Source organism: Podarcis cretensis (assembly GCF_951804945.1).
Source record: "Podarcis cretensis genome assembly, chromosome: 2".
In the NCBI taxonomy this organism is placed as follows: Eukaryota; Metazoa; Chordata; class Lepidosauria; order Squamata; family Lacertidae; genus Podarcis; species Podarcis cretensis.
The window spans coordinates 103,833,649-103,861,646 of record NC_137171.1 but is presented as its reverse complement, the minus strand read 5'-3'; the positions used below and the strand labels follow the sequence as shown (position 1 = coordinate 103,861,646).

The 27,998-nt window shown below is 42.8% G+C and overlaps 1 protein-coding gene across 4 annotated transcripts in view; it reads left to right on the top strand.

Moving 5' to 3' along the window:
• The window catches only part of PTPRG (protein tyrosine phosphatase receptor type G), a 559,059-nt gene that overhangs the window by 244,029 nt on the left and 287,032 nt on the right, over nt 1–27,998 (top strand). The window lies entirely within an intron of this gene.

Genomic DNA, 27,998 nt, shown 5'->3' with positions numbered 1-27,998 from the left:
CAGACCTTGTGGGGGGCCGGAGTATTTTTTTTTGGGGGGGGGGGTGAATAAATTATTATGCTCCACAAATAACTCAGAGATGCATTTTAAATAAAAGCACACATTATACTCCTGTAAAAACACGCTGATTCCCAGACCGTCCGCGTGCCGGATTTAGAAGGCGATTGGGCTGGATCCGGCCCCCAGGCCTTAGTTTGCCTACCCATGGACTAGATGATTCTCAGGATCCCTTCCTATCTCTACAGTTCTATGAACCTGCAGTTCATAAGACAGCCTTAAGACATGATTTGCTGTTCATTTGCTGACAGTGCCTTCCTAGAGACCAACAAACTGTAAACCCTTATTTGTACAGAATGGACTTCCTGTTTTGTTTTTCCGGCTCACATGAAAGGAAGAGCAAGGCTTGCATCGGCATTTTGCTTTCTTGAAAACCTTGAAGCCAGAAAGTCTCGCCCGCTATTACATGTAAACACAGCCACAGGCTTCTCTACAGTTTTCAACAGTCATGCAAGACCTTGATTTCTAGGAAAACTCTACTTCTAAGGCATGTTATGCAACCAAATACATTATTAGAATGAAAGAATGGCACGGCTAGGGCAGCGCACAGTTGTGAAATCTGATTGCAGCACTGGCTTCCAGTCTTCCCGCAGACGAAATGAGACAACAAAGTTCAACAGAACTTTGGTTAACCTTCTTGATTACTGGAGCGTTCATCCTGTTTTTGTGCAGGAAGCTGCTGCTGACCAGCTAATTAAGTTTGCTGTTGTAAAGCAGTTCTATAAAAAGCAAAGTTTAAATACTTGTTTTGTTTGTTTAAAGTCTCTTGGGAGGGGAGAGTGCCTTGAAACAGGTGCACATTGGATTTAAAATACACTGGTCCCCCCCACCATGACCTGTTTATCACTTCTTGCATTTTGTGGGGAGAGTGTGGCTAATGTCTCCATTATACCAGCATTGCAGGAACATGAGTGATTGTCCTGGCACAAATGTTTAGGATTAATGTGTCCGATGAGTCTAATTTTAATAGTAGTGCTTTAGACTTAATTTTCTTATGCTCCCACCCCTTTAGATGGTAATGTGTATTTGTTCACTTTTTTCATAATATAGCTGCATTTGGGGGCCATTGCGCTCAGGAGTTGTACCATTGAGTCTGAAGTATGCAGAAACATGTGACTTTCCTTGAGAAGCAACATCTCTCACAGGGGAGTTGGCAGTAAAAAGGCATTCTTACTGGTGTGTGGGGAGGCAAGCTTGAGATTTCAGAGAAGCAAACTCACACCATAAATGGCATGCTCCTCCCTTGAAATACTATGTAAGAATTTGAAGGCACCTGTCTCAGGAGACAATGGAGGAGTGTGCCTTTGGGGCGAATTCAAACTGTTGGAAGGTTACAGCAGCTGCTGTGGCTGTAGAGACTGATAAGGGAGAGACATGTTTTGTTGCAGCTGGGGCAGATGAAGGCATCCGGTTGTGCTGCTGCAGATGCACCATGGCACTTCTTCTCTCTTCTCTCCTTCCCAGCAGTCATTCCTCCTCTGGTTGTTCTCACTGGTGGCGGGGGTGTGGAGGGACAAGCTTGAGCTTTCAGAGAAGATCAGGTGAATTCACATTATAAACAGTATGAAACTCCCTTGAGTAAGGATTTGGAGACAGTATTCTATTTTTATTTGCATTTTATTAGCTTTGCCCTACTGAAATTCAAGGGGCTGATAAATGCTTCACATTGGCTGCATTATGTCCTGTTTTAAAATATCTGGTAAGAAAAACACATTTGAAAGTTAAGTTTCCAAAAAAATTCTTTTAGCAGGACAGGCAAGTTGCCAGGAACCATTACGTCTGTTGTTTTTGTTTGACACTCTAGTTTGGTGCCTGTGGAACTACCTTCTCACTCGAGGCATAATGTAAAGCAGTATGTCACGTTAAAGTATATTGTAAAAGAACGTGAAATGGAGATGGAATGTAGGTTTGAGTCCTGTGCAAGCGTTTGATTTTGATGGAATGTGTGTGGACCTATTACATCCAGTTAGGCAGAATGGTTCTTTAGCTCGGTCGAAAGAGAGACACATATCTTTTGTTCGACAGGCCTCTAGCGTGACTGCCAAGATGAAGAGTGGTGTTTAATAAACCAAGATTCATTTAGAAATGGCAACGCTACCATGTGTTTCAGTTGCTCAAAGAGATTCCCTACCCTCACCCCACCTCGTCTTTGCAGGGAAATAAGTAACAAACCTATGGGGAACCTGCTTGAAATGGTCTCATGCCTGCTTTTGTGATAGGACATATAGATGAGGTCACAAAAGCTACACCGCCTAGGGTTTTTTTTTGTTTTGTTTTGTTCTTGTTAGCTTTGAGAGCCTCTATACTTGGTAGAAGCCTTTCTCCTCCCCAGCTAGTGTGCATAGCTAACCCTATTTCCTTCACTTTAAAGCCCCCACCCCTGAACCATGTAACAATCCCAGTGTGGGTTACAACATAAAACACACAAAAAAAGGATCGCTGGACAGTTAAGTCCAGTCAAAGGCGAATATGGGGTTGCAGCGCTCATCTTGCTTTTAGGCTGAGGGAGCTGCGTTTGCCCACAGACAGCTTTCCGGGTCATGCGCCCAGCATGGCTAAACCACTTCTGATAACAGGACACTGTGATGGAAGCCAGAGTACAGGGAAATGCTGTTTACCTTCCCGCTGCAACAGTACCTATTTATCTACTTGCACTGGTGTGCTTTCAAACTGCTAGGTTAGTAGAAGCTGGGATAGAGCAACGGGAGCTCACCCCGTCGCAGGGATTCAAACCGCTGACCTTCCAGCAGGCATGACCTCATTAGGCCTGACTAAATCAACAGATTCCAAAAGCCTGGGTGGTGAGGTACATCTCCAGCTTGTGCCTCAAGGTACACAGTGTCAATGCCAGCCAAGTCTCAAGGAATTCCATAAATGGGGCGCCACCACTGAGAAGGTATGTGTGTGTACAGTGGAAATCAGCCAGTGACAGGACATTTAGAAGGGCCTCCCCTGCTGATCTTAAGACCTGGCTGTGTTGGTATAGGGATAGGTCTTCCTTCAAGTGTTTGGGTCCCCAAGCCATGTAAGGCTTTATATGTCAGCATTAATAGCTTGAATTAGGCTCAGTAATGTATAGGTAGCCAGTGCAAATTATTCAGAAGAGGTGTTAGGTGGCTGTGGCTGGCTGCACCACACAACACCCTAGATATTACATCCTATAGACTTGTTGTCGTTTCTGAATTGCCTTCAACAGCAGCCCCACAAAGAGCCCCTTGCAGCAATCTAAGTGTGACGTTACCAGAGCATGATTCAATATGGTAATGCTATTTCTAGTCAGGAACAGCTACAGCTGGTGAACCAGGTGGAGCTGGAAATAGGCACTCCATGCCACTGTCTCACTACTTGGGCTTTAAGTGACAAGGCTGGATCATGGACCTGCAAGCTATACACCTGGCCATTCAAAGGAAATTATGCAAGTCCAGAATGGGCCATTTACCCATTCCCAGATGCAGGAAACACCAACTGGCACAGCATCTCTATCTTGACAGAGGCCCATCAGTGCAAATGTCAATCCATACCGATCACCTTTTGCTAATCTCCATGTCTAGTTCTCCGAGCTGCCTTCGCCTGTCGTGCTTTTCTAGTTTGCCTGATTAATTTGCTCTCAACACATACTGGGCATTGCTTAGGTGCTCTGTGGTCACAACATGCCTTGCATAAGTCCTAAAGAGTTCATTTTAGGCAGTATAATGTTGAGGTCCTTAGATGTACCATCGGAAATTAAGCCCCTTTGTCTATGGCAGTATGCTATGGGTTTTTGAACGCCACTTTGTGGGTGCGGGTGGCACTGTGGTCTAAACCACGGCTTTCCGATTGGAAGGTCAGCGGTTTGAATCCCCACAATGGAGTGAGCTTCCGTTGCTCAGTCACAGCTCCTGCCAACCTAGCAGTTCGAAAGCACGTCAAAGTGCAAGTAGATAAATAGGTACCGCTCCAGCGGGAAGGTAAACGGTGCTTCCGTGCACCGCTCTGGTTTCGCCAGAAGCGGCTTAGTCATGCTGGCCACATGACCTGGAAAAACTGTCTGTGGAAAAACGCCGGCTCCCTCGGTCAGTAAAGCGAGATGAGCACCGCAATCCCAGAATCGTTCGCAACTGGACGTAACTGTCAGGGGTCCTTTACCTTTACCTGTGTAGGTAAATTCCTTGAGCAGTTTAATGCTTTTAATCAGAAAGAGGCAGACCTCATTTTCCAAGCTGAGACAAAGGAAATAGAGGAGTATGATTTTATGGCAAGACCTCGAACTAACTTGGGCATGTAAGAAGGACTTCTGGTTAGCATCAGGTGAGGTGCTGAGTCATAAGTCTTTTCTCTCAGGAGTACTGTCACTTCCCATAATAAAGAAGAAGAAGAAATGTTGAAATGCCATATATGTTTTCAAGCTTTATAAGTTTCTGTAAAGATATCAGCTGTACCATGACATTTTCCAGATATAATAAAATGTCACAGTTCTGCCCAAAACCCTATGATTGATTGCCAGCATAATCAAAGTCAATGTACACTCCTGTACACCTTCGCTCTTAAACTATTTTTGCCTTCACGCTCTCGCTTGTTTAACCTGACATTTCCTATTACCATATCTAGACACCTAAATATGTCAAATGTTTATAGCGTGTAAAGAGCGCTATTCTCTGGAAATAACACAAATCAAATGTGAATCTTGCATAAAAGGAATATCTGCCAGGTGATTCACCACTGTTGGGCATAATCCCCTATTTGGGGACGACAACAATTTTATGGGAAATATATTGCCTCCGAAAGAGAAAGAGACCTGATTTATAATAGCAATCCAATCCCCTTTTAATCCTCTCTTTTTTATATTCAGCACCAATTTGATTCTAAAGTTATTTCCCTGGATAGAGGAACACACACTTATTTGCAAAGTGAGCAGCTTACCCTATTTCTGTTTGTTTTTTAATTGTTTGTAGTCCTTTGAGGGAAGATCTTTAATTGAGAGAAATCGCCCTTTGCACAGTTTATTTGTTTAGTCCTTTGTGTGAATTAGCTGCCTGAAAGGTGATGATTTCAATGTTGAAAGCTCCTGTTTTGATGGCTGGCAAAGAAGAAGCTTGTTTTCCAAACAGAGGATGAGTCAGCCAGAGTCTCAGGCGCAAACCTTCACTCCATACCTGTCTTATTTGAAATCGTTAGCAACAAGCATCTCTCTGGAATGCTTTCCCTTTTCCTTAGCCTTAAATGGGTGCAGCAATCATCAATGCATCAAAAGTCATTTAGTGCACCTGTTACGTTTTGCTGATCGTTTCCCCCCCACCCCATTTATTATTATTATTATTATTATTATTATTATTATTATTATTAATTCCTATTAACGCGGCAGGGAGTGTGCCAGCAACAAACGGGAGCATCCACTAGGCATTCTGACTGCCAGCAAGGCTCTGGCTTTGAGTTGCAATAAAGCAATAATGAAATACAAGGGAATAATTAAATTTAAAGCCCTTAGTGAGTCTTGCTTCTTTGTTCTCATTTTATGCATCAACAGAACTTTATTGAAGAGACCAGGCGCAGTGTTTGCGTTCACTTGGTTTTAAGACTGTCAGTGGATGAAATGAGAAGAATTGGAGCATGCTGTGTGGGAGTATTTAATGGGTTATGCTTACAAATGTTCAGGCTGGGCTGACCAGACCAGAAGTGTTGCAGACATGCCTGAAATAATAAGCATTTTGATGCTCTGATGCAAATGTTTCATTCAGTTTCAGGTCCATTTGTAAAATATGTAGTGGTGTCCTTTTATTTACGTGTTCCAGTAATCTCACATTATGGGCCATCTTGCCAATAGGCTCCCTTAAAGAACTGAGCATTTTACTGCAAACATCAATGGCTTTGCTGCTCATTTTACAGCTCTATAGTGACCTAAGAAGCATCAGAAGCGGCAGATCTGGGGGCTGCAGTTACTGTTAAAATGAAAATCAAGATCTCCTTATCTCATTTGAAAGAATGGCAGGTGGGATGGGAGACACTTTCTGGAGGAAGTTTAGTTTGTTCTGTTTTATGGACACTTTTCCAGTTGTTACCTCTTTCTTGGTCCTCTGCCATTGTAAGATAGTGTAGAAATATGGTGTTAGTTAAATTATTTTCAGGATTTTGTATCCCACTTCCCTGCATGAAATAACAAAGATCCATACAAATTAAAGCTTGAAAGCCTGACCTCACTTACTTGAGAGTAAGTCCCAATGAATTCAGTAGGACTTACTTCTGAGTAGACATGGCTCAGATTGCCTTGTAAATTAAAACAGCAAGAAAAATCAAGGTCAGAATAAAAACAGCAGCAACAAGCCACTGAAAAAAACACATTGGGGAGGAGGGCAAGGGGAACCCATTGAAAAAGGTACGTCTTCACTGCTCATTGAAAGGATGGTTAACAAGGGGACCAGACATGCTTCCTTTGGTGGCTGATTCCGCTGTCTGGGTGCCACCGCCACAGAAAAGCCCTGTCTCTTGTCCCCACCTGCCATTCTTCAGATGCAATATGGGCAAATATGTTGAATGGCATATGAGAGGCTCTCTTAGCTTTTGTTGTTGTTTTTATCCCAACCAGGAGTGCTTTGCTGCACAAGGCCCAATTCTAGTTTTGCATCCCACTGCCTCAGCAGCTCTGGGAGTAGGGTAGGTTGCCTACATACAAGCTGCCAAAAAGTGGGAAATGCACATAGAGGACACAAGTTTGCATAAAAACTGGTGTGTGTGTGTGTGTGTGTGTGTGTGTGTGTGTGTGTGTGTTGCAGCTCACCACAATGGGGAATGGGAAGACTATGACCTGGAGAACTGTGTGCCTGCTCACCCTGCTGCTCACCCTGCTGTTTATTTTGCCCTGACAGACTGTCAAAATACAGGACTGTCCACTGTCAAAGCAGGACACATGGCTACCCTACTACCTATTTTAAAAATCCTCTTCTCAGCATATCTAGATGGATTGTGGGCTGCTTCTCTCTCCCGATGCTTCTGTGCAAATTCGGTGGAGTAATATATATATATGTGTGTGTGTGTGTGTGTGTGTGTGTGTGTGTCCCCTAAGAGCAGATGGTAGGGTCAGCTGAGGAATGACCCAAGATTCAGAGAGCCCGACTCCTCTAAACTAGGCAACGTGTGAGGAGCCAGCTGATATGCCAGGCGTTGTTACTGCTGAAGTGAGAAGGAGAAAGAGACTGGCAGCTATGCTGCTCCCAGCCACTTTCATGAATTGCGTTGTGGGAGGGAAAGTGTGTTGGGGGAGATGCCAGTGTCTATGGTCTAAGGGGAATTTCTCTTTCTCCCTTCCCCATAAGATCTCCCCCCCCCCCTCCAAAAAAGGACACCTCAGGAATTTGAGGCTGTGTGATAAGGAGTTCTCCTTGGTGATCTTGCTGTTTTGAGTGAATCTGAGGAAAGGCTGACCATGGCTGAGGTAAAAAGCTGAACATTGCAGCTGGTTTTGTAGCTGGGGTGGGGGGGGGGGCGGGGTGAGGAAGCAAAAGCCTGGAAACCCAAGGCGAGAAATAATCAGGGTCTGTGAGAGAGAGTTTCTAACGGTGAGAAGGAAGATGAACAGATGGATGCTGGCGATAACCCAGCAGGATTTGGTGACCCTGTCGGTGCTCCGGATTGGGGAGAGGATGCAGTTTTCTGACATGCCGTGATGGCTTTTATGTAGGGCAACCTCCGGACCCAGTGATAATGCTAGTGCCATTTGATATTGAGCTTGTGTAAATAGATTAGAAGGTCTTTGCTAGGTCGCAGGAACTGAAACAAATCTGAAAGAGAGAGGCCTTCGTGTCTCACCGTGGTAATCTCCTTTTTCGAATGGGGTGGGGTGGCGTGGACGGGGAAGGAACTTCCTGCCTGCAGGCGAAATTTAACCGCCACCTCTCTTTTTATGTTCCATCTGGGCCATTGTGGCTCTCCGTGGCTTTCTTTCAGTAGGACCTAGCCCATATCTTAACAACCAAATGTATCTTTACACGTTTATTTAAATGCAAATAGCAGCTGCTCTGCATGCGGATGGGCGAGATAGATAGATGTACACACATACTGCTTTTCAGGTAAAAATTATAAATTTTAAAACAATAAATATCAGTTAAAATGATATACTAAAATAGCAAGGGCAGGTTTCAAGACATATTTTTATTTTACAGTATTTTTTAAAAAGAGCTTGTCTCTCTCCTGGGCAAGATCATCCTTAGACATCACTATGGTGGAAGTTGTGGAAGGGAGAGGCTACTTCTGCTGAAACGCCAGGAGCTGGATCAGCCAAATTGCTGCCCTCTGGTGTCATTGGACTACAACGCCTATCATCCTTGACCATTCGCCGTTCAACATCTGGAGGGCACTATGTTGTAGCCAAGCCCTGGGTTACGGCTGTTCCCTCATCTTTCTCTTCCCAAGAAGGCAACATGGTCCTTGAATAGCCCTGTGATGGCAGTTGGAGTGGGGAGAGGCCGCCTCAGCTAGATGGCAGACAGCTCTCTTGTTTGTGATCCTCACTGAAGCTGCTATTTGCAGTGGGAATAAATAAATCAGTAGCAGTGGGTGCTATTTACTTTTTAAAATTAAGCTGTGCACTTAAATTGCCAAACACATTTAACAACATGTCCCTTTCCTTTTATCCTTTACAAGCCATTCAACCAGGATTGGGATTTCAACAAGACGTAGGAGCTAGCTGAAGATAATTTTTGAGGAGGTGGTCCCAAAGTTCATTTTTCTTCTCTTTTGTCAGTATCTTCTGAAGGAGTGTTTGTGTGTCCATAAAGGTAAAGGTAAAGGTACCCCTGCCCGTACGGGCCAGTCTTGACAGACTCTGGGGTTGTGCGCCCATCTCACTTAAGAGGCCAGGGGCCAGCGCTGTCCGGAGACACTTCCGGGTCACGTGGCCAGCGTGACATCGCTGCTCTGGCAAGCCAGAGCCACACACGGAAACGCCGTTTACCTTCCCGCTGGTAAGCGGTCCCTATTTATCTACTTGGACCCGGAGGTGATTTCGAACTGCTAGGTTGGCAGGCGCTGGGACCGAGCAGCGGGAGCGCACCCCACACATGCTTTTGTGATATTTGCACTCACATTTTGAAATATAAGATGGTGTCCGGCTAACATGTCCTGCCAGCACAAGGATTTCTACTTGTGCAGTGCCAATTCCCGCCCCCTACTCTCCCTGTGCACCCTCTAAATCTGTTCTAGGAGTTCCCCCAACCCTCTGAAACAGATCTGAGGCATGTGGAGGAGGGAAGGAGAAGGGAAATGTTCTGTTGTACATGTGGAAATCCTTGTGCTGATGGGACATGTAACTTGAATACCACCCGTACTTTTTGCAACTATTTTTCTCCTGCAGTGGGAAAATCAAAGCTAGGATTTTGGCAAATGAGAAATGTATTTAAAGTGTGTGGAAGGTTTCGAGTAACTTGTAGGCCATGTATTGCCTATTACACTGAATTTTATTCACTACAGTACTGTTCCACTTCTTTTACTTAACCTAGCTACACAATGAACCTTGGTGAAGATTATTTTTTTTTTTTTAATGAAGGGTAGATTCCTTGTGTTGCAGATAGTAAAAAATAATAATCTCATTCCAGGACACAGGAGCTGTGTGTACATCATTTTTTCCTATCTCATCTTCATAACTCTAAAAAATAAAAATAAATGATGTTTGCACAGTATATATGAAATCAAACAGGTGCCCTGACTGCGCTATTTTCAGTGCCTGCTAAAAGCATTCCTACACAGATGCTTGGAAAGTTGGGGTAATTTTAAATGAGGGTTCTAGGGTTGCCATATGTCCTCTTTTTCCCAGACATGTCCTCTTTTTCATGGGTGTGTAAAACGAGAGTCATCAGCCATTGTGAAAAGGAAAATTCTGCAAATGTGTCCTCTTCAAAACATGTCAACCCTAGCTGTACCTTTTTCTTGATTTTAGTGTTTTATCTTTTGTAAACTGCTTTGAGGGCTTTTTCTTTTACAACCAAACCGTGTTTAAATTTTATTAAATGAGTAAGTAAGTTTCAGTTTAGGCTTTTCTGAATATAGCTAGCACCAGTAGTTTGCTGTGGTTAACTGTAGCTCACTTCATCGTCTTTCCCTTGTTTGTAGGGAAACCATTTGTGCGTCATATTTTAAATGTGTAAGATTAATTCAAAAAAGATAATGTCTTTGCCTCCCATAGCTGACTGTTGCGCAGATATATAATATTCTCATGCACCCAGCATGTTAGTAATTGATTAAAATAAGGTGTATTAGCTTCAGCATAAGAACCCCTTAAATCAATACCAAGAAGCCAGATTATTTCTGGCACAACTATGAGGTGGCTAAATATCAAGATGGATTGCTCAGGGAACTTCTCTAAAGCTGTGATAGCTCTACTTTAATGCTACTGAAATTCTCAGAAGCAAAATAACTTTGAGGATCTGAAGCAATATGTTTACTGCTTCTTGCATTCCTTACCGTCTTCACTTTCTGCTTGGTCTGATAGCTGGTAGAGCTTCTGAGAGTTTATTCTATTTTATCATAATTTAGTTGTTGTTTTTCAAAGAATCATAGAGTTGGAAGGGACCTGGAGGATCATCTAGTCAAACCCCTTGCAATGAAGAAATATGCAACTGGATCAAACCTGCAACCTTGGCATTATCAGCACTACGCTCTAACCAACTGAGCTATCCTGGTGAATGGTTGCTTCTTATGACAGAGTTGTATCTAACTAAGAGCCGCTGTGGTGTGAATGGATAGAATGAAGGTGGATAGAATGAAGGTGACTAACCTATGGCCCTCCATATACTGTTAACCTATGATTCTCAAAATCCCTGACTGTTGACGTTTGGAAGGCTGAAAGTTAGCATTTCCTGAGGAAGAGTGTTGGAGTTTGGCCAGGGAGATATGGATTCAATTCCCTACAGAGCCATAAAACCAACCACCACATCTTAGCCTCACTGGAAAGGTGAAATTGATGGACCATATATGTAATGAGTGGAGAAATTTTAGCCCTCCAGTAGTTGCTGAACTACAGCTCCCATCAGCTTTAGCAAGCATAGCCAGTGATCAGGAATGATGGGAGTTGTAGTTCAGGAATATGGTACTTGGAGGGCCAAAGCTTATGTCCACATGAGGTCCCTGGGGAAAGGGTGGGTTAAGAATGTCACACATACATTAAGTGTTGTGTCTAAAATGTTTGGGGTAGCCCCACACCCCATGCTTCATCCCCTCCCTCCTCTTAAAGCTTCGGATAACTGGGATTCAGTTCTATTAATTCATGTTCCTGACAATGCCTGAACATCTGCATTTCCCTTTCACTAACCAAAGACATACAGCCATTCAACTCCCCGTGCCCCCACCAGTCATAGCCCATTGGAGCATTAGAACCACTTTGCTTTTGGAAGCAGCGTGCTGTGAGTCTAGAGTGCAGCATTTGAACTTCAGTGTGTAATGGACTTCATCTTTGTTTAATGTCTCCCACTGGCTCGTCTTCCACTGCTACTGTTAGGTGAGCATTCAGATCATGCACAGCTGCATGTGCACCCAAGACCATCTGCTGAGATCTGCTCCATTTAATGTAGCAGCTTACAAATCCTCTTTGTTTATGTTTGTTTGGGCCCAGAATTTCTTTCTTGCAGAGTTAACAGTCCTATCCATCAGTCATGCCTGCATGCAGGTGTATATACCTCAAGGCCCCCTGTTGCTGCCTGTTATGCTGATTTGGCAGCAGAATTAAATGGGGTGGGGGACTTTAATTCCTACAAGCTCCAGTCTTTTAATTATAAAATCAAAGATCCTTTTTCTAGGAGTCAGCTCACTGCAGATGGATCTGGAGCATTTATTTAAAAAGCTTCTGAAATCCCCTCCTCTGCCACTGTTGATCTGTTTATACCACGCACATTGATATACCAGTATATTTTTTGTACTTTTCACAGTTCTAAGTGCACCTATCCTGTGTTGCTTTGTGCCATTTATGACCTATGCAAAGCTTTCTGCTTTAGTGTTTGCATACATTTCCACGTTCTACTTTTGTGAGAAGCTCATCTGATAACTGATACAATTCCTGAAGGCTGTGAATTAAACCTTTTCTCAGGACCATGGCAAGGTTCAGTGCCAAACCTATTTGTCAGCTTTATTCTCGCAGTAGAATTTGTTAAATTATGCATTCAGCTCCCTAACATGGAGGAGATAAAATTGCTGTTTATATCTGATTCAGAACTTCAGGTCCCATTCAATCAGTAGACAATCGTGCCTTGTAAGTTTCAATTGTAAAGCCAGTGTGAAAAATTTCCACACACAAGAATCTTCTGTATAGCAATTGCTGCAGGAAGAGTCAATTCGATACAAATAACAGTAGACAGCTGATCACATTCTTGCTTGTTTGTGGCCGTGCTGTCTTGGAAAGAATTTTCCTCTTCTTAGCTTGCCAGTATCCATGTTAGAAGTCTCTAATGCCATTCCAATTACCCATTAAGGACATGTTTTCATCTTTACAAATGTTAAGAAGCTTTTAGGCAATGCAATAAAATCACAAAAGAAAACACTCTTTATCTTAATTTTGGTCAAGGACTGAGGATTCTTTGCAACAAGTGATTTAGGATATGATTAATATGTAAGATTGCTGCTTGTCTTCGCTTATTACTTTCCTACTTAAATAAGGATATTGTATACTGCAATTATTTATCAGATGGTGTTTTACATAATGAATTCTAATGCTTCAGTTCTTTGTTTCACTGTGTACATGATTCACGGTACACTTTGCCCGCAGTGAATTTTCTTGGACTGTTTTCCAGGGCAGATTTGAGAGTTAGAGCCAAATTGTGTAATAATCTTCTGTGTAGACAGAAAAGCTGTACGTAACACATGGAGAGGGTGGCATTTGCAGATCCCTAACAATGGGCAACCAGCATCTGAACGTTGGCACCCCATTTCCTGAAGTGTTGCAAAGAATGGGAAGCATCCAAAGTTTTAGGTGCTATCATACCAATGAAATTTGGTGTTGAAAATCTTATGAGAAGGTTCAATTCCATCAGTAGAAGCCAGTGGGGATGCACTTCTCCCTTGCCTTCCAAACACACTGGCTTCCTGTCACTTACCTGAGACAGAGAGGGGCAAGGCAGTGGAAGCTTAGTGCAGGTAGAGTATCAGATTGCAGATTTTTTTTATCTTGTTTGTATTATGCAGGGGTCAGCAACCTTTTTCAGCTGTGGGCTGGTCCACCGTCCCTCAGTCCATGTGGTGGGCCAGACTATTTTTTTTTTGGGGGGGGAATGAACGAATTCCTATGCCCCACAAATAACCCAGAGATGCATTTTAAATAAAAGCACACATTCTACTCATGTAAAAACACGCTGATTCCCAGACTGTCCACGGGCCGGATTGAGAAAGTGATTGGGCTGCATCCGGCCCACGGGCCTTAGGTTGCCTACCCCTGGTATTATGTATTTTGTGTTTTTATCTTGTATTCTTATGTCGTGAACCACCCTGAGATCTACAGGTGAAGGGTGGCATATAAAAGTAAGTAAGTAAGTAAGGCCATAGAATGTTAATCAGCCAAAGTATAGAGAACGAAGGCACCAGGCGAGCCTCTCTAAGGAGAGCATTCCACAAATGGGGAGCCATCTAAAAAAAGGCCTGTTCTTGTGTTGCCACCCTCCAGACTTCTCATGGAGGAGTGACATGAAGGAGGTCATCAGACGATGATCAGAGAGTCCAGGCCGTTTCTTATGGGGAGAGGCAGTCCTTGAGGTATTGCAGTCCTTAACCATTTAAGACTACAGTGGTACCTCGGGTGAAGTACTTAATTCATTGCAGAGGTCCGTTCTTAACCTGAAACTGTTCTTAACCTGAAGCACCACTTTAGCTAATGGGGCCTCCTGCTGTCGCTGCGCCGCCGGAGCACGATTTCTGTTCTCATCCTGAAGCAAAGTTCATAACCCGAGGTACTATTTCTGGGTTAGCGGAGTCTGTAACCTGAAGCATATGTAACCTGAGGTACCACTGTATATAGGTCAAAAACAGCACTTGGAGCCAGAAATTAACTGGTAGCCGGTGTGGTCAGGCTAGGATAGGCATAATATCTTCAAACCTAGTGAGCAAACTGGTCACTGAATTCTGCATTAAAGTGTGGAATATGTCTTCTTTTATCATTTTCTCTTATGACTGAAACCTTGGGTAACTGTTTTACAACACCTCAATTGAAAATTTATAATGCTGCCAAGAGCTAGATAAAATTTCCTTGGTGGTCACATTCAATGCCAGTTGGCCATTCATGGAGCAGACCAATTTGTATTGCTTCTGAGTCATTTTGATAATAATGGTTTTGGAAGTAATTCCTCCCACAGCAGAACTGATCTCATCAGTGGCTGGTTGACCAATAAGAGTGGTGAACTCTCTTTGGAGTGGTGGACTCTGTTGTTTTGACTCTTTGGTATTCTTAAATGTTTCGTGATATGATCACCATCCAGAAAGTCAGCCAATTTATCTGGCAATATACAGTTGCCTCACCTACCTTTGCTCACTATCTTCTAGTGTACTGTATTATATAACAGATAGCTCTTTACATAATCTAATATGTCTTTCAGAAACATCATTTTGTAGAAAAGACGAGAGCTGGTATAGAAGAGTGTTGGCAGTTTGCTTAGGGGTGTAAACTAGGACTAGTGCCTTAGTGATAAATACACATTCAGTAGCAGGCAATAGTTTCAAGGTTCTAGTATTCATCTACCTTGTCCTTTGTGGCTTGACTCATGGATAAGTGAGGGCCATCTCACTGTCATTGCTGAATTGATGAGTGGGGATGGGTCTACGGTGTGGCAGTTTTTGTGTGTGTGTCAGTGGTGCTCTATGTCTGAGGGAGTGGACTATTTACTGAAGAGCCTTTGGCTCATATTTACTTTCCCTTGTTGGTTTGGCGGTGGCTGAATCCTTTGACATCAGGACAGAGTGCCAGGATCATATATCACTCGGGCTGGTACTCTCCAAGGTGATTGAAGAGATTGTGATCAACTGTAATCAGAGTTAGAAGTCTGTTTGATTTTAGTGGGGTAGGAAAGCTGAAAATAATGCCAATCTATTTCACATCTGGCAAGCAATGCGGCCCTTTGGCTTCAGTACATGGGTAGACAAGTCTAAAAAGCCCAGGACACAAAATTTCATGGCCCTCTAGCAGCTATTGTGTCTCATTTACCAGAAATCGTGTATTTAACGTTAACTCTGGAAGTGTATACTCTATTCTGACCAAACCAAGCCTCGTGATGTATATTTTGCGCTGTTTAGAGAAGTTTTTAATATTTAATGCTGTATTGTTTTTAACACTCAATTGGGAGCTGCCCAGAGTGGATGGGGAAACTCAGCCAGATGGGTGGGGTATGTATGTATAAATGAATGAATGAATGAATGAATGAATGAATGAATATTATGATGAGACTTATGGCCAATGGTCATGGGTGATGGGAACTGAAGTCCAACAACATCTGGAGGGCCACAGGTTTTCCTTACACCAAACCATGGTTTAGTGTTAAATAATTGGATGCACCTGGGGACGCAGGTGGCGCTGTGGGTTAAAGCCTCAGCGCCTAGGACTTGCCGATCGAAAGGTCGGCGGTTCGAATCCCTGCGGCGGGGTGCGCTCCCGCTGCTCGGTCCCAGCGCCTGCCAACCTAGCAGTTCGAAAGCACCTCCGGGTGCAAGTAGATAAATAGGGACCGCTTACCAGCGGGAAGGTAAACGGCGTTTCCGTGTGCGGCTCTGGCTCTGGCTCTGGCCAGAGCAGCGATGTCACGCTGGCCACGTGACCCGGAAGTGTCTCCGGACAGCGCTGGCCCCTGGCCTCTTAAGTGAGATGGGCGCACAACCCCAGAGTCTGTCAAGACTGGCCCGTACGGGCAGGGGTACCTTTACCTTTTACCTTTAATTGGATGCACCAGGGAGATGACATAACACAGACTGCATGGAAAGATTGCTGTGTTGTTTGTGGCTTGGATGCACCTAATTTTTCACTACCCTATCTTTAGTTGCATTTGAATTTCTCTAGGCAGCAAAGACAAATGAAACTTAGACATTTCCTTTAAATGAAAGTCATTAAACTGCCTTGGACCGATGTGAGATGGGTTTTTGTTGTTGTTGTCCTTTTTGTATTTGGCATTCTTTAAAAGATGGATATATTCTATAAAATTATTATGTTTGTGGTTTCTTTTTATTTTGAAAATAAGGACTAAGTGGCTTACGTTTCTTGTCAAAGGGTAGTCTGCTCTTTATGGATAAAGAAACAGATACATTACATCAGGAAAGGAAGCAGCCTGCTGTAACCTACAACACATGTTGTTATGAAGTCACAGTAGGCTTTTAGGTAACTGGAGTTATTCACACAAATTAGGCAGTGGGACATTCTTTGGGGAGCAATTCACCAGGCACTACTACTGTTTTGCCACAGTTATTTCATTGCGGTTTGCACAGGGGTCTTGTGCAAAGCTTGCAGAAGTGAAAGGTAGCTGGACAGCAGCTGCAGAACCTGGTGGCCTGAATCCCCTTAGTTAAGAAAATTCTCCTCCTTACATATATATCCACATAAAAAATAAACCAGTGTATAAAACAGAGAGAAATAACATCCACCATTGTAAACAATGATAACTTACAAAAGCATAATTATGTACTTGAAACCCCTTTGTTTTTGTTGTTTTACTATGTCTTGGAGCAAAATGTTTACAGGAGGAAATCATTTTTTAATTGCCAGTTATTGGCTAGCAGGCAGGCAAGTAACTAGACTTCGCAGCGGACTCCACCCCCAAGGCACCCCCTTTTATGTTATTCCAGGAATATAGGAAGCGGCAACATTCCAAGTCAAGCCATTGGCCATTGTGTTCAATATTGCCTACAATGACTGGCAATGGCTTCCCAGGATTCTTGGCAATGGCCTTCCCAGGCCTGCCTAGAGAGGTTAGGTATTGAACCTGAGACCCTCTGCATGCAAAGCAGGTGCTCGCCCCTTGAACTATGGCTATACCTGGAGGGCAAGCAGTAATGAGCAGACTTGCTCAGCTGACTTCCACCCCCAGCTGCCAGCATCCAGATCATCTATTTAGAGCAAGGATATATAGCAGTGCAACATTTGAGAAATAATAATGTATATGGAGGAAGCTGCTATTAAGATGCTAATGACAAAGTACATCAAGATCAGTTAAAACAGACTGTACCCTAGAGAGAAATATTCAAGAACTAAAAAAGAGAGGATATAATTAAATTTATGGAAGGCTTTAACATGTTTTTGGTTCTGCAGCAGACACTATAAACACTTTTATGGGGTTAATAAACACAATCAGTATTCAGTTTCTTCATACCTTGAAGGAACACGTTGAATTATGGACATGGTAATAATCTACTGCAGTTTTCCCCAACCCGGTGCCCTCCAGATATTTGTTCCCCTCAGACTCAGCCAGCATGGCCAATGGTCAGGTATTATACTAGGGCTGGAGATACATTGATGCTTCGCCAGTGAAATAGCCACCACGTCCCATATGTGCTCAGGAGAGGACAGGAGAAGGAAACACAGCAGGAAGGGAATATTTTTTTATGTCAGCCATGCTTACAATATCCTTGATAAGATGTTCACTGCCCAGCAATTTCAGGATATGGTGGAGTATATTTTATATATATATATATACACACACACCCTCACTTTTCTCTACATCTTGGTCCCAAAGCGGCTTACAAAACTTAAAGCACATGATAAAATTCAAAACAGAGATTAAAACACTGAAAGCTAAGAACGGTCCACGACTCTACCCAGTTCCAGCTGTTCTATCAAATGGAGGGTTCTATTTGTGCAGTGATGTATTGTCATCACAGCATCGTATCTGTCATATGCCCTCAAAGTGAGGCTTCTATAAAATCCTAAAACCCCTCAGTCAGTGTAACATTTATGGTATTACGCCTTAAAAAACCACATACACATACTATGACACCACCTTGATTAACAGGACAGAAATAGGACAAAGAAAGATTCAACAGATGCGTTGGGCTATAAAGAGGTGCCTGTCATGCATCAGACCAACAGCCCACCTAGCACAGTAACATCAGTCCTGTCTACATCAGAAATCCATTTCTCCAAGGTCTCTGGCCCCAAATCTGACATGCTGTAATGAACGATTTCTTGATCATCAAGCCAGGGGCCTTGTACATGGGAAGCATGCCATTTATCACTAGGCTATGGTCCCAAGACAGGTAGAGCAATGTGTTTTTCATGTCCAGGATGTGAAGCAGGTGGCCTGGTGAGCAAAATGTGTTATATACTACCTTCAATGGGGCATTGGTTGTTAGGACTACAATGCACCAGATCATTAGCTTTTAGGAGAAGTTATTCTAGAAATTGTTACTCACTAGAATAATAGAATTATAGAGTTGGAAGGGACCCCAAGGGTCGTCTAGTCCAATTCCCTGCAATGCAGGAAACTCAACTAAAGCGTCCATGACATATGGCCATCCAACCTCTGCTTTAAAATCTCCCAAGAAAGGAGAATCCACAACCTCCCGAGGGAGACCATTCCACTGTTGAACAGATCTTACTGTCAGAAAGTTTACCTGATGTCCAGTCAGAGTCTCCTTTCTTAGAGCTTGAAGCCATTGGTTTGAGTCCTACCTTGCAGAGCAGGAGAAAACAAGCTTTGGGTTACGTTTTAGAAAAGAACCTTCAGGCTATGTTTTGGAAATCCACCTTTTAAGGACTAACGAATTTAGAGTGATGTCAGTACAGTATTGTAGTCCTATGAGATTGCTCTTGTTGTGATCAGTTGGCATGACTATACTTCTATTGTGCTGGGACCTGTTTGCTAAATTTCTATTTCTGTTAGATGGCATTTCATGACTTGGTCTATATTTAAGAGAAAGGACTCTTGATAGGAAAGGACATGTGCCCTGCATTATAGAGAACAGTCCTCAGTGAACAGACCTCTCTTGGAAAGTGTTCTCTACTGGAAGAGCTGTCTACTTAATGTCTTGTTTAAAGAGAGAGAACCATAAGAAGGGTGGACAGTCAGGTTTAATTGGTGCCAGACAAGGAGCAAGTGAATTCCAACTCTGAACTCCAAATTGGCAAGAAGTCTTTCACCACCACACCTCAATTCAGAGCTTTTCAGGCTTCCTCCAAAGCAAACCGTGTTCAAGGACAAAGATTTAAAAAGTCCTTCTTACTGCATAGAGGAAGAAATGAAGACATCTCTCGGCTCTTGTGGTCTCTAGCTTGAATAAAAAAACATTTCAGGAGGGAGACTGCAAAGTGAATCCTGATGCCTGTTGACAAGGTGGAGAATCTGACATCAAACAACATTACAGCAGCACCTCCCTGTGTTCTGAAATCCCTAGGGGATATCTAAAGTTCTCTCACAACTATAAACCATGCTGGCTCAAGGTCTTCTCGGTTCACTTCTGCTCTCAGGGTGACTTCCCCTCCTTCCCCATCCCTTTGGCAGGAGGGCAATCAAGTTCAGGGGTAGGCCGATGTTAGGGTTATGGGATCTACTTTGTCTTTAATACAGCCTCCACCAGATGCAACATCTTGACTTGGGAGTAGATGAGTGGGTGGGTGAAGATACCTACTCTTTACCATTAAGAAACGAGAGTCCCTCTGAGCATATGCTCAACCCAGGAATTTGTTCTCAATACCAGAACTGAATTCACTACTTTTATAACACACGAGAAAACTAGATAATGACATGTTTCAATTATCTATCCTGAATGTTGCTGTCGGAATGAAAGAAAGGTATCTGAACGGGCCGGATGAGAGAAAATCCTTTTTCCTGGCATGCTGGCTAAGCGGGAAGTGTTTTTGCATATATGCAGCTTAATGAGAGCCTGTAGGTTGTATTTGTTTTATTCAACTGTAATTTTAAATTTCTGACAGTCGCAGCTGTCAGAGAGCAACTGGGGTATGGATTTTTCAGTGCTTCCCAGAGCATTATGTCTCTGCATGTGCAGAACTAAATAGCCACTGTAAAAGCAGACTCCAGCGGAATAATTAAAAGCGATTCATTCAATACTCTCTTAAGCACTAAAATAAGCTCTAACAATTGCCCAGTGAATAACCTGCAGTGAAATCTGATAGCCCTGAGGGGGAAAGCGTAGAAGGATTGAAAGCACAGGAGAGCAGCAGTCAGCAAGATGTGGGCTCCGCAGGTACTTAACAAATCAGGTGGGGAAGGGAAGCTTTGAAAAGAAATCAATTGGAGTGAAAAGAATGCATTTATCAATGGTTTGATTAAACAATGCAAACATGTCATGGGGAGGATTGGAAACTTTCCTAATAGCTCAGTGAATCAGCCTGCAATAACCTGTGGTCACCACAACATGCTTCCTACTAAAAGGATGAAGTGAACAAAGATGGCAAGCCCTGCCCCCTCCTGAACCTTGCTTGAGTAAGATAAGGCATAGCGTTTGAAGTTGAGGGTTGATTCCTTTCCTTTTTGTGCTCAGGTGTGTATACTTTCACTCGTAGCAGCCCATGTGGTGGGGCCGCGGAGCCCATGCCACCGGCACACATGGGCAGACCAGACCTTGCCGCCAACTGTCCCAGATCCAGGCAGGCAAGCTTCGGTCCTGGACACCTGAAGGAACTTCTCCACCTCCGTCATTCAGCCTGGACACTGAGATCTAGTTCCGAGGGCCTTCTGGCAGTTCCCTCACTGCGAGGCTACAGGGAACCAGGCAGAGAGCCTTCTCGGTAGTGGTGCCCGCCCTGTGGAACACCCTCCCATGTCAAGGAGATAAGTAACTATGCAACCTTAAGTAGACATCTGAAAGCAGCCCTGTATAGGGATGTTCTTAATGTTTGAAGTTTTACAGTGGTACTTTGGGTTACATACGCTTCAGGTTACATACGCTTCAGGTTACAGACTCTGCTAACTCAGAAATAGTGCTTCAGGTTAAGAATTTTGCTTCAGGATAAGAACAGAAATCGTGCTCTGGCGGCGCAGCGGCAGCAGGAGGCCCCATTAGCTAAAGTGGTGCTTCAGGTTAAGAACAGTTTCAGGTTAAGAACGGACCTCCGGAACGAATTAAGTACTTAACCCGAGGTACCACTGTATTATGTTTCTGCATATGCGGGAACTTGTCCAGAGTGGCTGGGGAAACCTAGCCAGATGTGTGGGGTACAAATAATAAAATTATTTACACACTCTTTTAGATGTGAGTGTTTGGAATCAGACAGGTGACTTTGTTCAAAATTTGGAAGGTGTAGTCCAGAAAGGATCAGGACAGGTGTGCATTTTCTATCCATTTGTCAGAGGTGGGACCCTTGCTTTGCATGCAGAAAATTCTAGGTTCAGGTGAAGATAGACAAGGAAGGTGATGATGGGAAAGATCTGTCCCTGAGACCCCAGAGAGCCATTTTTCTATAAGAGTATACAACACTGGATTTGATTACAAGAGATACGGCCGGCTTTATATGAGGACCTGGTATGTGTTGCTCTGTGTTAAAAGTATGGTGAGAATTGGGTCTGAGAATATAAAGTACTATCCCTCAGTCATTGTTTCCAGAAACATTCTATTCATTTCTGTCTTCTTCCTCTTCTTCTGATTTTTTTTTTTAAAATATAGCATTAGTATCTGAGAGAATATGCTAGATTGGATTTTCATTTGTTTTGTGACCTTGGGTGTGCATTACTCTTGCCTTTTCTCACTTTTATGTGCAGCAAATGTTAAATAAATTGAATTTTAATGTTTATCATCGCCTATTAGGAAGATCAGGCCATTAGCTAATGACTACCATGATGAACGTATTTGGAATAGTAAGCACCTTTTAAAATAAATAGAAAAATAGAAGCATGACTTAGGAATGCCTGATGAGTATGCTGCAAATCCTAAAACAGCTGATTTTGCCTAGATGAGAGTTTAGATTCTGATAGTAACACAGACCTAGCTAGAGAAGAAGAGAATCTGGTTGATTTAATTGGGAATGTCAGTTGTTGTAGGGCTGTGTTTTCCTGCCACACCCCCTTTTAAGAATTTCAGCAACAGAATGATTCATAATTCAGATCTATACTCTGGGAACCAACTTTCTTACCGCTTACCCCATTCAATCTTTTCCCACATAAAAGGAGAAGGCTATGGGTGTCGTGTTCTACAGTGAACAGTAGTTATGCATTTTTAATATGTTGTTATAACAATGAGGCTCCGTGTTTCTGTTTTTAAAAATTAATTCTACATATGCTGCCTTAGACGTACACCACTATGGATTTGTGTGTGTTTTTTAAAAGAAATGAAACAGCCCAGTGATACTGCAGCATCTGCTATTAAGCCAACTTTTAGGGAAATGCACCCTTGTCAGACTGCTGAAATCTGTAGACAATCCTTCCTGTATGGAGGAATACAGAGTTAGAACTTGGAATTTCAGGAAAATATTGGAGACACCTGTCCGGAGCCCTTGCAATGATAACGTCCGGCCTCTTGCACTTTCAAGTGTGAAATGAGAAGCAGTTAGTAGTTAGCCACTAAACTCATCTGCTCGCATGATGTGAGATCCGACCCCTCGCAGAGCAGTCACCACAGGCCCTCTTCGGCTCTACTCAAATTGCATTTAAATCCTTAATAGGCGACATAATTGGAACATAAGGCCTAGATCAGGCCAATGCCCTACCGTCGGCTTCACCCAGCACGCAGAGAGAAGACACCGCCAGGACACACTTATATAGGCCATAGTAATAATAGTAATAATTTATTATTCCAGTCAAAGACCAGTTCAGAAGCACAACTGAGACTGCTTTGACAATAGTGAAATAAACATTTAAAACAATATACAATAACAGCTTACAGATTAAAATTAAAATAGTCGCATGAACACAAAAAGACCTAAGGTTAAACTAACATATAGGTTATAGTCACCATCTTATCAAGCCTGTATCAGGGCTTTTGTTTGTTTTTGAAAGGCATCCTTTCTCAAATGGACAAATTTTAAGCTTTTGCCATTTGCAAGCTTCTATCCTATAGAAAGTGCTTGTAGTTCATCACAAGTGAAGAAATGTGGCTCGTTTCTACCTGAAAAGGTCTCAGGTTGAATTAGTTGACTGCTGACAGAGGTTGTCTTGTCCCATACATTTGAGTTTACTGTTTAGCAGAGACAGATTCATAGTCAGACACTGGGGACTCTTGAGTTAATTTGTTCCAGGAAGATCAACAATATCTGCACCTTAAACTTCTCAATAAAGTCACAACGATGGCAAATCACTCGTTAGCTGTGGCTGCATCCTAACATCTTCATTCAGGCAAGCATACACGTATGCACATTGCAAATGTCACAACTTACTACTGACCTTCGAGGGGAATGATGATGGTTAGGAGCATATAAATCCAGTTAGAGAACTTGGCAAGGTTTACACAGGGAGACATTCAGCCACAGGTTGAATGGGGTTGTGGATCTGTAAGCAATGGCTGCCGGGCCCAGAAGTCCGGAATTGCTTCTGTTACTTTGACTGCCTTCATTACTGGGCCCAACTACTTAAGCAACACAGGCATTTTAGGGGTGCCTACAAAATAACGTTTTGTTGAAGAACCACGTCTCATCATGCTCTGTGGTCATGCAAAAGATCCTTCAGTACAACTGCTTAAGGTAACATGATTGATTTTCTTTATAGTTTTGCAGCTCCTGTTGCTATATCAGCAACCCCAACCCTCTTTATTCTCATAACTGTTAGGCAATAGGAGGTACTGTAGTCCTCCGGCAAGGCAAACCCTTGGGGTAGTTTGTTCCCTAAGTTTTTATTGGATTTCTATTTCTTTACTATTGCCAGGTTCCTAGGCCAAACCCTTTGGCCCCTCTGTGCAGTGCTTCCTGCAGTGATCTTTGGCCCTCCTGTGCAGAACTGCCCCCTGTGTACTTTTTGTCACCATGTGAACTTTTGCCTTTCCTGTGCGGAAGAGCCACTAAAAATCAAAAGCAACCATTTTACAATCACAAGTTTTACAATCCAGAACTGAGCACAAAATGGCTGAAAGTCATATTTCTTCACAGTTGGCATGCCTACCACATTAAAGAATATTTATTACTCCCTCTTATATTGCCTTTGCCATCTTTGCAAAGGAGAAACTGGTCAGTGTCAGACTGCACTCCTCATGGCTTTGATGAATAACGCAAAAAGCTTCAGTCAAAAACACAAAAGCAGGCAACGGAAAGAAATCAAGGCCAGGAATTGCAGGGTAGTCCACATCGTGAAGTATTTTCTCAAAGCAGCAAGTGCCTACAGAAAATGGTGACAGTCTATTTGCTCAAGCGTTTAAAGAGTTACTCTGGTGCCTAAGCTACAAAGAAAAGCTCTTCCCTCTTAGCACTTCTGTGCGGGATTTATTCATAAGGTGAATCACACTGGTCCCTTCTGGTTCAAAAATCTGTGAATTATTGATTCCTACATTGTAGGGGTTTGTGTTCAAACGTGTCTGCAACCATTAACATGTGCTTCAATATCACTAAAATATGCAGAAATGTTAGCTGTCATCCAGGAATTGATGAACTGCCGTTTAAGTTAGATCACATCATCTCTTAAGCTGCGAGAAAGCAGCCTGCATGGGGATATTGCTGTTCTGTAAACGTTTGAAAAATCTGGCAAGTCAAGCTCTGGCTGTTCAACTGTAAGGAGTTTAAAGTTAATTCTAAATTAAAATATTGCCATACAGATTAGAACGGGAAAATGCACCGCTGCCAGCTTCTAATACCTTTCCTATGAATGTTGAATAATAATTATTTTATGACGATTGTGTGTTGCAAATACTTACAAGCAAGGGAAATTAAAACCCATGCATCCACTTTGATGGATTTGGCTATTCATTCCAAGACTAGTTTCCAGAATCTCTGCACTGAGTATTTTCCTTTACTGTAATCAATATTTCGCTTCCCTTTCTTATTCTGGTATCTTAAGTTAAATATTACATTTTGGGAGCTTTGTTTGCAAAGGACTGATATTTATTGTGCTTGTGAAAGTCACATTTCCATGATGCACACAAAACAAACTATACAATATTTCAATATAGATTTTTCTTGTCAAAATAGTTACTGCCTCATTGCCAATTTCAAGAGCAATTAGGCATCAACTAATAGTTTTGTGCGTTAGATTTTATTCTGACCTGTTTTAAAAGTGCTTATCACATTAAATAGCTTCCCTCAATCAGAAATGTCTAAATTCATTCCACAATTTATAAGTCCGGGCAAGAAATTTCTAACCCTTTCATCTTGGAGCGGATTTCTTCATTTTTAGGTATATGTGTTTGTGAAAAGTCAAACTGTAGTCAACCACAGTGTACTGCATTGGTATACCTGAAGACCAGAGATTCATCTGAAACAGGTACTTGTATTGCTTGGCCAGGGTGTCTTAAGAACATGAGGATAGGCTGCTGGGTCAGGCAGTGGCCCATCTAGTCCAGCATCCTGTTCTCACAGTGGCCAACCAGATGCCTGTTGGAAACCAGTGAGCAGAACATGAGCACTCCTATCAACTGGTATTTGGAAGCATAACCTTGTGGGGAACTTGTGCCCTCCAGATGTTACTGAACTATAACTCCCACCATCCATTGGCCACTCTTGGTGGGGCTGATGGGAGTTGGGGTTCCTCAACATGTGGAGGGCCAAAGGTTCCGCGCCCCAAGTTTTTTTTTTTTTTAAAAAGGTTAAGTGTGCATTCAATTCCCGGTTTCTTAATCATCTAAACAGAAAACCAGCTGAGCTTCCCTGAGAGCAATCCCTGTTTTGGAAGGCATTCTTTGGTATTTTCTTCTTACCCCCTTGTTCCCCGATCAGATGACAAGTTTGCTAACAATGCAGAAGTGAATACAAGGTTGGAAACCAATATAACATGGCTGCTTGCAAATATATACTTTTAAAGCCTCCCAAAACTGTTATTTATTCTATCAAGCCTTGGGTTGTTTCCAACTAAATTGTTTTGCACTCACTGAATGCCTTCTGCAGAACTTCCCATAATTCCTCTCCCTTCAACCCCATGCAGCATTCCAAAATCTGTTCCTGGAGGTTGTGGGAACAGCAATCGTTTTTAGTTTAAAGGTATCCTACATAAAGAAGGCTGATCATTGAAGAATTCATCCTTTTGAATTATGGTGCTGGAGGAGACTCTTGAGAGTCCCATGGCCTGCAAGAAGATCAAACCTATCCATTCTGAAGGAAATCAGTCCTGAGTGCTCACTGGAAGGACAGATCCTGAAGCTGAGGCTCCAATCCTTTGGCCACCTCATGAGAAGAGAAGACTCCCTGGAAAAGACCCTGATGTTGGGAAAGATTGAGGGCACAAGGAGAAGGGGACGGCAGAGGACGAGATGGTTGGACAGTGTTCTCGAAGCTACCAGCATGAGTTTGACCAAACTGCCGGAGGCAGTGGAAGACAGGAGTACCTGACGTGCTCTGGTCCATGGGGTCACAAAGAGTCGGACACGACTAAACAACAACACATGAAGGGGAAGTTTCTTTTTAGCTTGCTGACGCACATGCGTGTGCACACACAAAAGTCACTATATCTACAGTATATCTATATCTATATGTGGAATTAAAAGATTTTGATTCTTGACATTAGCCTGGAGGTGCTGCTGTTGGCAATGAAGCTGCCTTGGAGGCTCTGCTCCTTCCTGGCCTTGCGCTTAACAGAGCACTTGCTTCTTGCCAGCATTGTGCCAACGGGCACTGCTATTGCTGCCAGGGTCTAGCAGCCTTTTTTTGAAGCAGGTGAGAGCTAAAGGAATACCTACACCAGTACATTTAGGGGCATCCTGGGCATGGTCAGATGCTAATTCATTTCTACCCTGTTCCCTTCCTTCAGTGTGCATGATAAACAGGGACAGTTGCGGCCTGCACCATTTCCTAAATTCTATCTCTCCAACATAGTCTGAGCATGACATGCTTTGAGCGTGACAAAGAGAATGAATGAATATCAAATTTGTTTTTGTTTACGTGCACCTCCAAGTGCCCTGTATGTTATCAGCACAGACTGGAAAAAACAACAACAACAACAACAACACAGCAAACTCCTGGAAGCAGGGTAATCATAGGCACACTATTCCACTCTCTGCACGAAGTTGCACACAGATAATCCAACTACAGAAGGCCTCTCATTTGACCGGGATCTACTCTAAAGCACTTTCACCTATTAGTTCATTGTATGGCCCCACAGACTCCTGTTACTATAGGCTGTATCTTGCCATTCTGCATGATAAACAGAGCTTACGTTCTTAATACGGGTTCTCCTTAATGCATGCATGCAGTAGTGTACAACATGTACAACACTTCCATTATGTGCACATATTTTCAGTTTCAAGACTGCAACAAGATCAGGGAGCGGGAGTGGGGCCATGAGATGCATGTTTAAGGTGTTCACTTTGATAACTCTGGGGGCAAGGTGATGTCGATATATTTCTTAGCAGCGAGCAATCTAATAAGCTTTTGATTACTGATTTTCAAACTTGCCTGATATACCATTATATTAAAAGAATACAAGTCTGAAGCTGTAGACCCATTCCCTTTATAATGAAATTTCTTTAAAAAACAACAACATCATTTCTTATTTAACTGCTGTGGAAAAACAAATAAGCAATGAGCACTTACATTATCTTGCCTTATCTATCATTTTTCCTTTGGTACAGTGAGCTTTATTTCAAAATAATCTGTGTTGAATCAGGGTGGTGTTAAGAAACTATACAGTGAGTATTATTCTGGGAAGCTGGGGCGGATTATACCAAGGCTACAGCCATGGGGTATGGGATGGGTCAGTGTTTCATCTATCCATGGGAATGTCTGAGAGTAACCAGTGGAGATTGTTGTGGCTGAAGAACTCACCTTGAAAATAATAGCAACTTGCCAACTATCTGGCAAGGGGACGAGAACCTCAGTTTATGCAATGCACTTCTCTGTGTTACACCAGAAACATTCCAAAACTTCTCTGTTTGAAATCCTTCTGTTAAGAAGTATATTTGCTCAGGCTCCGTAAAAACTACATTTTGCAAAAATCCCC